The 16,875-nt window shown below is 41.4% G+C and overlaps 1 long non-coding RNA gene across 1 annotated transcript in view; it reads right to left on the bottom strand.

Annotated features, from left to right (window-relative positions):
• LOC119618816 (uncharacterized) overlaps positions 1–16,875 on the bottom strand; it is a 49,124-nt gene that overhangs the window by 21,899 nt on the left and 10,350 nt on the right. The window contains exon 2 of the long non-coding RNA XR_005235185.2: positions 16,753–16,827. This is a non-coding gene — a long non-coding RNA (uncharacterized lncRNA). The remainder of the gene's footprint in view (positions 1–16,752; positions 16,828–16,875) is intronic.

Here is a 16,875-nt window from a genome sequence, read left to right as displayed (position 1 = left end):
TTACTAAGACTTTTCTAAAAATTAAAGTCTTAATTTTTAAAAAGTGTACACGTAGAAATAAAATTAAGACTTTCAAATTTTTTTTAAATAAATTAATCTTCTCCCTGGATAAATCAAGGTGATTTAACTCTACATTCCCCAGACTACCCTAAATCACCAAAATTTACCTGAAATTACCTCCAACAGTAACAATAGTCCATGGCCCACATTTTGTGAAATCTGCTTAGTTGAAGTTTGAAGAAATACAATAAAAATAAAAATAAGAGACCGAGCGCAGTGGCTCATGCTTGTAATCTCAGCACTTTGGGAGGCTGAGAAAGGCGGATCACCTGAGGTCAGGAGTTCAAGACCAGCCTGGTCAACATAGTGAAACCCCGTCTCTGCTAAAAGTACAAAAATTAGCTGGGCTTGGGGGCACATGCCTGTAATCCCAGCTACTTGGGAGGCTGAGGCAGGAGAATTGCTTGAACTTGGGAGGTGGAGGTTGCAGTGAGCTGAGATTGTGCCATTGCACCTGGGCAACAAGAAAAAAACTGAAAGAAAGAAAAGAGAAGAGAAGAGAGGAGAGAGGAGAGAGGAGAAAAAAGGAGAGAGGAGAGAGGAGAGAGAATAGGAGAAAGGAGAAGAGAAAAGAAAAGGCATTGTTTGGATGGTTTCCTATTGATGGCAGAAAGAAATGTTGAATGATTCACCTTCCTGCCAAATCCCTTCATGACCTGGCCCTCACATTCATTTTTTCCCTCCTCCCATTGCCCACACACTCCGGGCATTATTTCCAAACTCTGTGGTCTTCCCTGTGTCTGGAACTTTCTTCCCCTATCTCTGCCTGTCAAATCTTAATCATCCTTCAAGATGACCCAGCAAGCTCGTAATTCCTACTAGTCAGCCCACGCAGTGCTATGAAGCCTAAGCTGGCACTTCCAGGCAGGGAAAACTGCTCCTTCCCTTGGGTAGCTACAGAGACATGTACACACCCATGAGAGCAGCCATCTTTTTGTCGAGTGTGGTGGATTTGTATGACTGCCAAGAGTTGCCAGATAAAATACACGGTGCTTGTTACATTTAAATTTCAGTTAAACTAGAGATAATTTTTTACTATGTCTCATGTAATAATTACCTGAGTGTCCTGTATTTTTTTACTTGTTAAATCTGGCAATGCTATGCCTTTCTCCAGTGAAATTCAGCTTCCGAAAGACAAAGACTGCGGCGTTCCAGCTTTGTGTGTGAGGTACCTAGGACATTACCAGGGACTTAGTGAAGGTTTGGTTATGAATCATTGCATGAATGACTGCACCCAACTGACCTATGAGATAACATAGGATTTCAACTAAGATCGTGAGTACAGTTCTATTTCTATCTAGAAATCAGGTTTGGAAGGGGGAAAGATCATGTGTTCAAATATAACACACTCATAAGCTATAGACTGGTCCTGTAGGAAGGAGCAAAGGTATCTGCATTATTCTCTATCTTATCTTTAACACATAGAATAACAACTCACACACTGCATGGTTTCCCTATACTTTACAAGTCTACAATCTGCTCCCACACAGATTGCATTATGAAGGTGAGAACTTACACTCAGTCCAAAGCCAGGCAGAATAAACAGCAACAGCAGCCAGGAGCGAATCTACTCCATATTGAGACTGGTTCTGTCTCTATTAATCAGGCTGATAATTAATCACTGTGTTTGAGTTTAAAGCTTTCCTGTGAGGGCAGAGTGCAGTAACGGAAGAGTCAATCACAGGCTCTGAAGTTGGACAGACTTAGGTTTGCAGTTATGACTCAGCTACTGCCAAGCTAAAGACCTCTCTGGGGCTCAGTCTTCTTACCTATAAGCCAGGTTATAATGGCTACCTCCAAGAGGTCACTTTGAGTATTAAATGAGGTAATGTACATGAAGTGTCTTGTATGGTCCCTGCCCATAGCAGGTGTTCAAGAGTGGTAATGATGATAGTGATAAGGATGATTGTATTTTCATTTCTACTTTTCCAGTTAGATTTACAATCTCCCTTAACATATTAACTGCTTTATTTGTTTTTTACTTCCTTTTGTTTTTTGAGAAACGGTCTCCCTCTCTCTCCCAGGTTGGAGTGCCACGGTGTGATCATAGCTCACTGCAGCCTCCACTTCCTGGGTTCAAGCAATCCTCCCACCTCAGCCTCCTAGGTGGCTAGGACATGCCACCACGCCTGGCTAACTTTTTTTAATCTTTTCTAAAGATGAGGTCTGACCATATTGACCAGGCTGGTCTTGAATTCCTGGGCCTAGCAGCTCCTCCTGCCTTGGCCTCCCAAAGTGCTGGGATTACAAGTATAAGCCACTGCACCCAGCCCTTTACTTCTTTTATATTTCCCAGAAACCTCTAGTGTAAAATGCAACGAAGAGTAGTTATCCTACATACATCCAAAGAGACCAAAGGTTAGAAAATTCTCAGTGTTCCGCCTGCCTTGGCCTCCCAAAGTGCTGGGATTATAGGTGTGAGCCAATGGACCACTTGAGGTCAGGAGTTCGAGATCAGCCTGACCAACATGGTGAAACCTCGTCTCTACTAAAAATACAAAAATTAGCCAGGCATGGTGGCACATGCCTGTAATCCCAGCTGCCTGGAATGCTGAGGAAGGAGAATCGCTCAAACCCAGGAGGCAGAGGTTGCAATGAGCCGAGATGGTGCCACTGCACTCCAGCCTAGACAACAAAGCGAAACTCCATCTCAAAAAGAGAAAATTCTCAGTGTTTTAGTGCTGACAATATTTAACCACCGTAGAGTAAAGTATGAACAAAAATTAACCTTTGTAGGTGACGAGTGGACTGCAAATTGTTTTTCCTAAATCATTGATAGACAGTTTGGGCAGATAAGAGAAATGAAAGAAATAAAGAAGTAGGCACTTCTTAAAATAGAGAAGGATGATTTTGGCATAGAAACTCCTCTTCCCACATTACCCACCAAGACATTCTATTGGATACATGCCCTAACCACAGGCACCAACTATTGTGAACACAACTCAAAATAGATGGTGGTTGCCCAGTCATTCAAGAATAGAGTGCAAAGTGATTGATAGTCTACTCCAGGCAAACGAACACTCACCATGGAGAAGCTAGTCTCCAGTTTTAGTCCTTATTCATTCCTCGCTTAATTTAACTGCAGCTATCATCACATTTGGTTTTCCATAATAAAATAACTTAAACCTAGCAAAGTCCTCATTGGCACCTGGCAATGTCACCCCTGTCCCATAGCCTCTTCTTGGAACTCTGTGGCTTTGGACGGTTTACTTTGCCTGCAAGGTAAATTTTTAACTGAGCTAGCTTCTCCCCAGTGCTAAGTGTAAGTCTAGGAAAGAATACAGTGGTCTATTTTTTTTCTAGCCATTTTAGCACTCATTCTAGGTCAGCCTCTATGTGTACTCAAGCTGAAAAAACTAAGAAGGAACCAAAGATTGAGGTCTGGCTCTCATTAGCCAGAAAATCCACTGACATCTTCCTTTTTACAAGACTTGGAAACTGAAAGGAACTTGACAGCTAGAAGACATTCAGTCATTGTTGGTTGTGCCATTGCTGTTGTCCTGGTTATCACTGCCTTGGGGAAAATGAATATATCAGAATTATTCCATCCTTGTCTCTGTCTTTGATTGGGCCCAGCAATGCCATCTACCCTGCCACTCTCTCTATTTGGTGAAGAGAAAACCAAGACACAGGAAGGGAGGGGAAAAAGGATTAGCTAAGAGTAATGGCCTGGATTGTTCTATATGCAAAGTGAGAGTGCAGAATTAGAGCTTCCCAACTTTTCTCTACTGTTTACTTATTCGATCACCCTGTGTATGTAGCTTGTATGAGGAGCTTAGTCATCTTACATAATTTAAAGGGTCCAGATGCCTTAAATTATATGAATAGTTATTCATTTCCCTATGATAAACAGTCTCGGTTCCCAGTGGTCTTTAAAATGCAAACATCCTACGTGTACCATAAATCTCTAACACTTTTTTAAAGCTAAGTTCCTTTAGAAAGAAAGAAAGAAAGAAAGAAAGAAAGAAAGAAAGAAAGAAAGAAAGAAAGAAAGAGAGAGAGAGAGAGAGAGAAAGAAAGAAAGAAAGAAAGAGAAAAGAAAAAGAAAGAAAGAAAGATCTGGAAAACAATTTAAAGTTGGAGATCAAATGGAAGAAAGGTAGTAGTGAAGTGGGGACAGAAACGGATGCTGAGAGGGTGATTAAGATTCCAGAAAGGTGAGGCAGGGACAGAGAAGATACCCTCCACTGACTTTATAGTTTCACCTCTCAGCTACCCCCTGGAAGTAAGGAGTCAGTGGATTCCATTGGGAGCCAAATCTGCCACATACGGATCAAAAAAGTTCTGTACCTGCGGCAGTTGTGACTTCTCACAGCATCTGATTGCCCTGTTCTCAGAAGAACTGGAAGAAAGAGCCCTGAGTCTACTCTAGGGATATTACTAAGAACATTGCAAGTCCCAACACAACAGAAGAGATTTATCCTGGTTTCAGCAAGAGGAATTCTTCTTCTTTTTCAGAGTAGCTGGTTTTTACTTCGTGGACACTATGAACCATGAAGCTGAGCATGATTCCCACAGTGGATAGTGTAATGTTCCCTAAATTCCCAGTACCAAGTAGAAGTTCTCAACCACAGCTTACTGTGGCTATTGGCTGCTACTGGCTCTCCCAAGAATGACCCTTGTCTGATGGGAGTGCTTTGTCTAAAAGGTTATGATGCTTCCAAAAGCATCTATAGTCAATGACTCATTTTGGGGTACAAAAGGCCCCCATTCCTTTCAGGATGGAGACTACAATCTTTAACATGGCTACAGGGCCATATGTGATCTTATCTCCATCTACTTATCTACCTTCATCTCATAACCCTCTGACTCCCACCTACACACATGCACGCACGCACACGCACACACAGAGACATGCCACACTGGCTTCTTTCCAATATGGAAAGGTGGTAAGTTTGGTTGGGCATGGTGGCTCATGTCTGTAATCCTAGCACTTTGGGAGGCAGAGGTGGGAGGATTGCTTGAAGCCAGGAATTCAAGACTAACCTCGCCAACATAGTGAGACCCTGTCTCTATCTTTTAGTTGAATAAATAAAAGAAAGGCAATAAGTTCTTTCCTACCACAGGGTCTTTTTTACATGCTGTTTCCCCCTTCTGGTGTGCTTCTCCCTGTACCCCGTTTGACTATTTACCTTTAGCCCAAAGGACTCTTCCTCCAGGAAGACTTCCATGATTCCTCAGGTTATAAAAGGGCCACTTGCTTTTACATTTTAATGGAACAATGTAGCTTTCCTGTCACTTACTGCACATTTGCAACTTCACATTTATTCTTGTTTTTTTGTTTGTTTATTTGTTTTAGACAGAGTCTCATTCTGTTGCCCAGGCTTGAGTGCAATGGTGCAATCTTGGCTCACTGCAACCTCCACCTCCCGGGTTCAAGCTATTCTTGTGCCTCAGTCTCCCGAGTAGCTGGGATTACAGGTGTGCACCAACACACCCGGCTAATTTTTTTGTATTTTAGTACAGATGGGGTTTCACCATGTTTCCCAGGGTGGTCTAGAACGCCTGAGCTCAGGCAATCTGCCCACCTCAGCATTCCAAAGTGCTAGGATTACAGGTATGAGCCACCATGCCTGGCTCTCCTGTTGTTATTTGATTAAGACCTAATCCCTTTTATTAAGCTATGTACTCCACAAGGCTTTAATTTCTTGCTCATCACTGTACCTGTCCCCAATAATATGCCAATATTGGGCACGTGGTGGGCGCACAATGAATACTGATTCACTAAGTAAGTAAATCAGGCTGTGGTAACCTCCCTCAACCAGCTGCATTTATACTGACAGGCAGCATAGTACAATGGTTAACTGAGTATGTGAACTCTGAAACCATGCAATTCAGGATTATGTCCCGGCTCTGCCATCCCAAGCTGTGAGGTTTGGGGCAAGTGAATTCACATTATAGTGACTCAGCTTCCTCCTCTGTAAAGTGAGGTAATAGTTCTGTATTTCATTGAATCTAGGATGCCTTTGATTACCATACACACCATGTACTATAAAGAAAAACAATCCTGTTACATTAGAATCCAGTGCTTACTCAGACTTTTTCCATACAAAACCACCATCTGTTCCAGCAACAGGACTGGTGAAGCTGCATTTCCTAGAGAAATGCTCCACTGTGCATGCCTCATCTAACTCGCAGCTCCATCTTGGAGACTTTCTTCCACGCCGTTGGCACCCATTCTGCAAGATGATCTGAACAGCAGGTGTCAACAGAAGGTTTCAGACAAGAACCAGGAACATATAAACAACAAGTAACCCAACACATGCCGAATCAGCAATGTTCATAATTCACCTGAACTGTTGAAAATATGAACAGCTCCAGCCAACAGCAACACCCCCAGTATCTCCATTAGCACCTCCACTCTACTGACAGTAATAATAAGAGACCATGGCTTGTAAGATGCATCTCAGTTTCAGAAAAGTTAAGATATGAAAATAGATTAGTCGGTAAATTTATCAACTGTGGTAGATTTTAGGTTGTTGTGAGAATTAAGTACATTAACGTATATAAATTTTATATAATCAAAATTTGGGATCCATGGAGAGTTCTTTTGGGCACAGTCTGTTCCTGTGAAATCTTAAACATGAAATAACAAATCACCATTATCAGGCAGGGTGCAGTGGCTCACACCTGTAATCCCAGAACTTTGGGAGGCCGAGGCGGGCAGATCACCTGAGGTCGGGAGTGCAAGACCAGCCTGACCAACATGGAGAAACCCCATCTCTACTAAAATACAAAAATTAGCCGGGCATTGTGGCACATGCCTGTAATCCCAGCTACTCGGGAGGCTGAGGCAGGAGAATCGCTTGAACCTGGGAGGCGGAGGTTGTGGTGAGCCGAGATCGTGCCATTGCACTCCAGCCTGGGCAACAAGAGTGAAACTCAGTCTCAAAATCAATCAATCAATCAATCAATCAATCATCATTATCTCCAAACAGATATTATTGCCTCTGCCAGGCAGTCTTCCACCAAGTGTCCTCTCCCTTGGCACCTCTGGAAGGACCAGACCAAACTGATGTTTCCCCAAACACTCAGCACAGCTGTCAGAGGAATCTGTTCTCTTTTTTCTTTTTTTTTTTAGACAAAGTCTCTCTCTGTCGCCCAGGCTGGAATGCAGTGGTGTCATCTCAACTCACTGCAACCTCTGCCTCCAGGGTTCAAGTGATTCTCCTGCCTCAGCCTCCCGAGTAGCTGGGATTACAGGTATGTGCCACCGCAACCAACTAATTCTCATGTTTTTAGTGGAGAAGAGGTTTCACCGTGTTGGCCAGGCTGGTCTCGAATTCCTAACCTCAAGTGATCCACCTACCTCAGCCTCCCAAAGTGCTGAGATTACAAGCATGACATGAGCCACCATGTCTGGCCAGATGAATCTATTCTTTCATTCTGTATAGTAATGGAAACAATTTGGAGCCTGGAGACATTCAGGCTTCTTGAGTTGTGCAGTGGTGGGATTACAACTGCCCACTAGAATATCGGTACCATCAAGGAAGGAATTTTCACCTGCTTATTCACTGCCATATCCTCAGTGCCCAGAAGTGTGGCTGGCACTTGGTACTAACTGCATGAAGTTGAAGGAATGATGGAATAATTTCACAACATTTGCTAGAGTTAATAATTGTGGGCTGAGATAATTTACACTGTAGAAGATATGACTCACAGCTGAGTCAAATGTAAAACAGGCTTTGATCTTTAGTCTCTCCTTTTCCATGGAAGCCTTTAAAATATCCTAGTTTTATGGGACGGTTTTACTGGAAATAAACTGAGTAAGTTGAAATTATATAATTAATTATATAGCATGTCAATTATAATTACTTATTGATCCAAGGCTCATCATGGATCACCTGGCAACAGTGAAAGAAAAAAAAAAAAAGTAGCAGGTGTTTGGACTTAGTTCATGCTTGCTCATTCATTAGATGAGGATTCTTTTTCACCCCTGGAAATCCTAAGCAGTTTTATTTGGCTCAGAAATTGAAAGCTGCAATCCAAGGGCTTCAGACACCTCTCTCTTTCTGACTTCTGGCCTAGAAGATATTCTATTGTTAAGCTGCTTTTCCATATATCTAATCCTATTTATTAGAAGTTGATTTTATATTTTAAGTTTCAGTCTTCTAATGATGCAGTTTTACACAATGGATAAAAAACACAGACCAAAGTCAGGCTCTCACAGCTTGAATCACAGCTCCATAATTTACTAGCTGTGTGACATTGAGCACATTACTTAACCTTTCTGTGCTTCACTTTCAGAATCTGTAAAATAGGAATAAGTATAGTACTTACATTAATAGATTGTAATGAGGATTAAACAAATAAACAATACCTTCAACACACTAAGTGTCACTTAACTGGTAAATAAATACATAAACAAAATACACTTTGGTTCCCAAAAAGTTTTTGTTGACAATTGATTATATGATAGTTTAGGCATGTGATAGAAGTTACTATAAACAGGTTTATATCGGACTTGTATTTGCACATCTAGTAAAAACATAAATGTACCTCCTACATGAAGGCTTGATTTTTTTCATGGATTGTTCTGATGGAGTACGAGCTAAGGTCTTTGGTGGCATATGACAGAAACTCACACTGGCTACCTTAAGCAAAGCCATTAGAGGGGCTGGCTGGAATGAAGCCACACAGAAAGAAGAGAAATCCAGTATTTCCATTTCTGGGGATTTCAAGAATAGGCATCCATGGAGAGTTCCTTTGGGAATAATCCCAAGAAGATTTTCCCTCTTGCATCACTCCCCTGGAGATGTAAAATCTGTGAGAAATCACACGCCCACCTCCGGGGCTAATGGATGAGAGCAGATGTGGGACCTGGGTGACTGGTCCCAACAGGATTGCAGAGCATAAAGGAGAGAGTTATACAAAGGAAAAGCAGAATGCTATTCTCAAGGAAGTGGGGAAAGTTGCTAGGCAGGCCAAAGTAGCAGCTGTCCAACATATGAAGCAAAACAGAGGGAGGGCAGTGTTCTCTAAAATCCTGTTTATGTTTGCACTGTAGGCCTTTCCAAAAATTTAAATATGTCTCTGTCCTCGGAGGGTACTCCCTGAGAGGCTGTCTCATCCTCCTCATCCTCCAGGCATTCATGCAAAAAGAGCAAGAATCTGGCAGTCATCATAAATTGCTTTCTCTGGCCTAATGAAGCAGATCTCCAGTTGTTTATGTTGCATTAATTTAAATACTAATCTTTGCCTTACAGTTTCATAATATCAATAATTTCTAGTTCAACCAAAACAACATTATGCTAAACTTTCAGAATTCAGCAAACGATAAGGTTACAAAAGCACTTCACATATTCATGAATCTTCTTTCTAGTTGGGTTGGTTTTGGTTGGAAGTACCAGAACACCCAACTTGAAGTTGCTTAAGCCAAATGAAAATGCACCGATGCACATAACTGGATATCCAGATGGAGAACAGGGTTCAGGGAACTTAATCCAGTGGTCCCAGCTCCACACCTGAGCAACTACCAGGATGCTTTCTGTCCTTGTTTTCTCTCTGTATTCTTCATCTCTGGCTGGAAGCAGGATGGCTATGGAATTTCTAGACCTCACCACTACACACAATATTTGGAGGAAGATAAGATCATTTCTTTTCTTATTAATATTATAAATAGAGATAGGGGTCTCACCATGTTGCCCAGGCTGGTCTCTTACATCCTGGGCTCAAGCCATCTGCCCGCCTCAGCCTCCCAAAGTTTTGAAATTACAGGCGTAAGTTTAAGACTATGAATACATTGAAAACCTGTAGTGTGAAAAGCATTGTTTATATTTTTGGTTCCTAAATCATCCTGCCTTCCTATTAACTGTCTTACTTCCCCAGAATAAATATATTTTTGTGGTTTTAATTCCCTTTGGATCTACGGATGATGCTAATTTACCAGTTGTCATGGAATGGTGTGATTAAGCAGTTTAATTAACTAATGGCTGGCAGACTGGAAATACCATCCTTCTGTCTTCTCTAGATCATGAAGGAAACATGTCAGTTCTTGATCATGAAATTAGCCACCTAGCATGCATGCCGGGGAGTGGTAGGTCTCTTGAGCTAGTGGCTTATTAAGTGAAAATAAAGGTTGTTTGCTGAGATTGAGTGGTACTTCTAGAGTGGACACAGCCTCTCTAGACTCTTCCAGCTTCATCTCCTCACAGCTGGAGCTGCTGACCTGGCTCTAGAAGCCAAATCTGAGGCAAAGATTCTCCCAACTGAGAACTTCAAATATGAACAGTATATATGGGTGGAGAGCTGTTTTTCCACCCAGCATCCATCCTTCTTTTCTCACACAGCTTGATTTCCTTACACAAAAGTATTGCTCCCAAACTATAGGAAAGTTTAAAGGAACAGTAAAACCAAAGCCTGCCTTTGCAGGTTTCTCTGAAGCCTCTTTATGCAGGTTGCTACAGAATCTTTGATTCTGCAGAATTGCCTCCAGCCTAGTCAAAGTGGAGGAGCAAGTGACCAAGGTCTGGTACAACATGTGGCCATAGTGACATATGTCACCAGTAACATAGTGACTGGTCCACTCAATTAGAGTCAATGGGACACAAATAAAACTTGGGCTGGGACTTCTGGGAAAAAAAAAAAAAAACATTTTTGCTCTTTTTTTTCACTGGATTTGAAGTGATAGAAAGTTAGGTTTGGAACTACAGCAACCAAACTGCTACCACAATGAAGAAGCGTGGCTGAAAACAGGACAAATCAGAGAATGCAGAACAAAAAGACAAAAGAAAGACTAGGTCTTGGTAACATGACCTACTTCGTCAAGCCATCACTGAAACCAGACAGTAATCCCCTTTTTGAAATCCCCCTTTTTAGGTCAGTTTGGTTTCTGGTCTTGGAAAAGAGAGTTCTAACTGATACCATTGACTTTCCCCCACGTGTAAGGATGAGGCTGTCCAGAATGAATAGTCACAGCCAGGCGCAGGGTCAAGGCCTTAGACTTCTGAATGATGATTAGGCCGTCTTATTTAGGATCCCCTGCTAAGGTAGCATATAATTTCAGGCAATCACGTCACATGAGTGTCTCTGTCTCCTTCCCTGTGAAAGGAAATACTCCTACTTGCCCTAGAGACTCGCATGGTCATCGTAGGGATAGCAATGTGCGAGGAGCAGGTAGGGAAAAGCACTCGGTACAACAGGATTCTGTTCTAAGGTAGTATTCTTGTATTTGCTTCCCAAGCAGCCTGGAAAGTTTTACCAAAAGGAGTAGCTCTGGAACCACACTTCATTGTTTTTATTTCTCCTGAAGGGCATGATTTGTTCCAAAATCAGGGCGTTTACAAGACAAATTACCTTTGAATTCATTCACCTTGAAGTTCATTTTTTGCTTCATATTTAAGTTTTTGGTGGTCAAACCATGTTTTCCACTGAGAGCTCATGGTTTGTTTTGAAAGGAGGAATGGTTAAAAGCTAAATATATCTGTTTGGGTTCTATGAATAATTTAGATACCAATGTTCAACAAGTGTTATTTCACAAAACCCCACCCTCAATTTAGGATTAAATTGACCTGCTGGTTGTTCATTTTTCTTGGGAGGGAGGGGCAGTGCTAGATCATGTTTTGATTAATCATATTTCTCCAGAGAAGCTGACAATTTCAAAATGTGTTTCTTGAAAAAATGACTAAACGTGAATAACACTACAATACATTGTAAATTACAAAAGTGATAAATATCCTATAAATTGCAAAGGTGATATTGAAGGAGAGAAAAATCTCGGTGTCTTCACAATTATTTAACAATTGTGTTAACAAGGCCAGATGCAGTGGCTCATGCCTGTAATCCCAGTACTTTGGGAGGCTGAGGCAGGTGAATCACTTGAGGTCAGGAGTTCAAGACAAGCCTGGCCAACATGGTGAAACTCCATCTCTACCAAAAATACAAAAGTTAGTCAGGCATGGTTAGCGCACACCTGTAATCCCAGCTACTTGGGAGGCTGAGGTGGGGGAATCACTTGAACCTGGAAGGTATAGGTTGCAGTGAGCTTGCCCCAGAGAATCACATGGTCATAGTGGGGATAGCAATGTGCAAGGGGCAGGTGGGGAAAAACACTCGGTATGACAGGATTCTGATCATTCCAGCTTGGGCGACAGAGCGAGACTCTGTCTCAAAAAGAATAAAAAAAAGAATTGTGTTAACAACGTGCCTGGTACCATAAAACAATCCTTTTTATTATTACACGAAATATTTAGTAGTTCGTGAAATCAAAAACCAAACAAACAAATAAACAGAAAAAGGCCTGAAGTAAATAGAGATGAAACTCTATTCCTCAGTCCTTGTATTTCTACAAGAAAATGTTGGCTCCCAAGAAGGTCTGATTATAGCTGTACATCTGAACTTGTTCTCCAACCCAGTGATTTTAAGAATAAAGCTGATATTTTTATCTCTGACACTTGTGTTTTCTTCCTAGTTGATTCCAAACTCATGAAAGGAGACTGGGGTGTGATCACTTACCTCTGCTAAAGCCCTCGAAGGGGGAAAGTGCTTGGAGAGATGACCTGAGGGAAGCCTGGTATGCCTGGAGATACAGTGAGTGCAGGTGGAAAGCAGAATGAGATGAGTTCATGGGATAGATGCAGACCAGATCATACATGGTCTTGTGGCCATGGTATGTATTTGTTTTAATCAGAGCCAATGAAAAAAACATTGAAAGGTTTCAAGTAAAGGAGTGACATATGAAGATTTTCATATAGTTGTGTAAAGAAAGGCTTATAGGGGATCAAACATAGTAGAAGGGAGATGAGTTACCAGAGCATGGCTGTAGTCCAGGTAAGAGATGAGATAATCTTGTTAAAGCCCAGTGGGTTCTTCTTGCCCACCACACAGATAAAGCCAGTATACTGAGATAGCAGAGAAGGAGTTTAATTATTACAAGGCAGCTGAGCAGGAGGACAGGAGATGTTTCCCAAATCCACCTCTCTGAGAGCTCAGAGGCTAGGGTTTTTAAGGATAGATTGGTGGGTAGAGGGTTAGGAAATGGGAAATGCTGGTTGGCTGGGTCAGGAATGAAATCATAGGCACTGAGTTCATTCCTGGGTGAGGGTAACCAGTCAGGTGGCATCATTTGTTCCATCAGAATGCAAAGTCTGAAAAATATCTCCAACACCAGTTTTGGGTTTTACAAGAGTGATGTTATCTATAGGGGCAAGTAGGAAAGTTGGAAATCTTTTGAACACCAGCCACTTAACTCCTGAGCAGCAAGCACATTAGGAACCATGACTGGTTATCATTTAACCATGCATAGGTGTTACAGAATTCAGGCCCCTCCCAAAATTCTAATTTTGTGTACTCCATTAGTTTTACAAAGGTGGTTCTGGTCCCCAAACAAGGAGGGGAATAGTTTTGGGAAGCAGCTATTATCATCCTTGCTTTAAGGTTAAACTATAAACTAAATTCCTCCATAGTTAGCTTGGCCTATGCCCAGGAATGAGCAAGGGCAGTTATCTTGTCAGGTTAGAAGCAAGATTAAGTCAGGTACGTTAGATTTCTCTCACTGGCATAATTTTTGCAAAGGCAGTTCCAGTCTGATTCAGGGCAGTAGTAGTGGAATTTGAAATTAAGAAATGTGGATTAGGTGAAAATATTTTTTGGAGTTGAATTAGTATAATACATTCATGTATTATGTCTGGCAGATACTATTGGTTTTTGCCCCACCAAATTCCAGTCTTCTTTTTCTATAGTACACAGAACTCATCCTTTTTACCTGGGCACTTGGCTACCTAGAACAAAGATTATATTTCCTAGCCTCTTGTAGCTTGATGTGGCCATGTAATTAGGTATGTGTATGTTTGTTTGTTTGTTTGAGATGGAGTCTCACTCTGTTGCCCAGGTTGGAGTGCAATGGCATGGTCTCAACTCATTGCAACCTCTGTCTCCCGGGTTCAAGAGACTCTTCAAACTCAGCCTCCTGAGTAGCTGGGGCTATAGGTGCTTGCCACCACACCTGGGTAATTTTTGCATTTTTAGTAGAGACGTGGTTTCACTATGTTGGCCAGGCTGGTCTCAAACTCCTGATCTCATGATCCACCTGCCTAGGCCTCCCAAAGTGTTACAGGAGTGAGCCACGGTGCCTAGCCCTTAAGTTTTAATCAATGATAGGGATATAATATGTGAAACTTCTGGGACATATCCCTAAAGAGAGGGAACACCCTTCTTTTCTCTTCCCCCATCCTGATGCTTAGAACATGGGCTTTATGGCTAGAGCTGTCTCCTGAGCCATGAAAATAAGGACTAGGGTAGATTGCTTACAAAGATGGTCCCAGTGATTCATCTAATATTTATAGGTATGTACCTTTGCAATATAACTGTGATACTTCTTGAATAAAGAGATGTAGTCTATTTCCCCATCCCTTGAAACTGGACAGGCCTTGTGACTTTTTTGACCAGTAGGTACAGCAGAAGTAATATTGTAGGACTTACAAACTTAGACCCTAAGAAGGCTTGTAGCTTCCATTCTCACCCTCTTCAAACACTTCCCTGAAAATAAGCCCAGTCTAACCTACTGAAGGGTGAAAGGCCATGTGGAGGAGACCCAAGTGCTCAGCCAGGAGCCACCATGAACTACACCAAATACAAAACTAGATCCTTTAAAAATTTAAATTTAATTTTCTGGTTTTATTTATTTATTTATTTTTGAGAAGGAGTTTTGCTCTTGTTGCCCAGGCTGGAGTACAATGGCATGATCTCGGCTCACTGCAACCTCCCGGGTTCAAGCAATTCTCCTGTCTCAACCTCCTGAGTAGCTGGGATTACAGGTGCCTGCCACCACACCTGGCTAATTTTTGTATTTTCAGTAGAGACGGGGTTTCATCATGTCGGCCAGGCTGGTCTCAAACTCCTGACCTCAAGCGATCCACCCACCTCAGCCTCCCAAAGTGCTGGGATTACAGGCATGAGCCACCGTGCCCGGCCAATTTTCTGGTTTTATTATTTAAAAGTTACCAGACTTGGAAGTTCACAATGAATCAATCAATATAAAAGCTCTTACATTTGAACTTTTTTTTTCCAAAAATCAAAAGAAGAGCAACCCAGAGCTAAATCAAGATTGAAAATTGCCAAACTGATTTTTTCCCCTTTCTCCTTACTTTATTTATTTATTTGCTTGTTAGTTTCAGCATCTTGCTCTGTTGCCCAGGTTGGAGTGCAGTGGCCCAGTTGCAGCTCATTGCAACCTCCCCCTCCCAGGCTCAAATGATCCTTCCACCTCAGCCTCCCAAAGAGCTGGGATTACCTATAGATGTGAACCACTGAACTGGGCCTCTCCTTACTTTAAATACCTTATCTTTAGGGAATTTATGCTTCTTATCTATTTGACTGCAGTCAAGTTTGATCACTATAGAAGTTAAGCCGTGATGGAGAACAAAATTGGTGGTTTAAACACAATTCAAATAATATCAGATTCTGTAGAGTCATTTTAGCTAGAATCCTTTCAATTGATCAAAAGTTCTTCCTTTGTGCCATTAAAGCTTTATATTTCCTATTAAATATTCATTAATTTTTTCGTCTGGAGAGTGTTTTTGCAAACCACCAATTGTGAACTCTCAGAAACACTTTTGTTAGCTCAATAAATTTATAGCATCTTTTTATGAATCAGGCTTTCCAAGCGCTTTATTGGAGTAAAGGCATCATTTATTAGCAAAACAAAGAGGATCTCATATCTGGCAAAAGTTACTTATATTTTTTAATCATGCTGTCTCTTCTATTTCCCTTTGCTGATAAAGATTCTTATTCAAGCACTGGCCCTGTTTCCTTAGGAGGAGGGTTATGATAGAACATATGCTTTATCAGCATGCCAATTTACAATGATAAAAGCTCAAGGCCAATACAACATAAAAATCCAGTGATAACATGTTACATTTTGGCATATGCCACCTTGACTGTACCCTCAAAGTTGCCAACATCAAGAACAATTTTGAGATAGCCAGGCACAGTTTTGGTGGCACACACCTGTATTCCCAGCACTTCAAGAGGCCAAGGCAGGAGGATTGCTTAAGCCCAGGAGTTTGAGATCAGCCTGGACAAATAGTGAAATCCAATCTCTACAAAAAATACAAAAATTATCCGGACGCGGTGATGTGCCCCTGTGGTCCCAGCTACTCTAGAGGTTAAGGTAGGAGGATTGCTTGAGCCTGGGAGGCAGAGGTTGCAGTGAGCCGAGATTGCACCACTGCACTCCAGCCTGAGCAGCACAGCAAAGCCCTGTCTCAAAAAATAATAATAATAAATTTTTAACAGGAAAAATTTTGAATGTACTTGGAGCATTTAATGACTTTTTTGCAGTCAAGTGATTTTTGAATGGTTCTAAGGTTAGACATCCTTGACAACCATGCATTTCAATGGAACTTTTACATTTTTATGTCTAAAAGATTCAATCATGTAAAAAGTCTTTTATGGGATCAGTCTCTTTTCCTTAAAGTTTGTCTGTTCATAAGAATAATTGTGCATGGTTGCATTGTTCATAGAGTGCCACACAACGATTCAGAACACCAACACCCATATGGGTAAGGAGCAGATTAGAAATATACATTTACTGGTTAATAGACATAGATAAGGAAGTTGTCCCCCGACCAGAGCCAGGCTGTCTCTTGGCTTTAGACCAGTTGTTAATGGTATTGGGCAAAGATATTCCTCTGGTATTCATTCCTTTAGGAGTGATAAGGTTTCCAAAGTATGATTACAAGGAACTGGTCTCACCTGGCTTCCATGGGAAAGGTTTCTCTTTTTTTTCCTTTTTCTTTTCTCTTCTCTCTTCCTCTCCCTTTTTCATCACTATTTGCAAAGCATATTTATTTACATTAGATTATTTGGTAAAGGCAG

Source organism: Chlorocebus sabaeus, chromosome 12 (genome assembly GCF_047675955.1).
Source record: "Chlorocebus sabaeus isolate Y175 chromosome 12, mChlSab1.0.hap1, whole genome shotgun sequence".
Taxonomy (NCBI): domain Eukaryota; kingdom Metazoa; phylum Chordata; class Mammalia; order Primates; family Cercopithecidae; genus Chlorocebus; species Chlorocebus sabaeus.
This window is presented reverse-complemented; position numbering and strand designations above follow the sequence as displayed.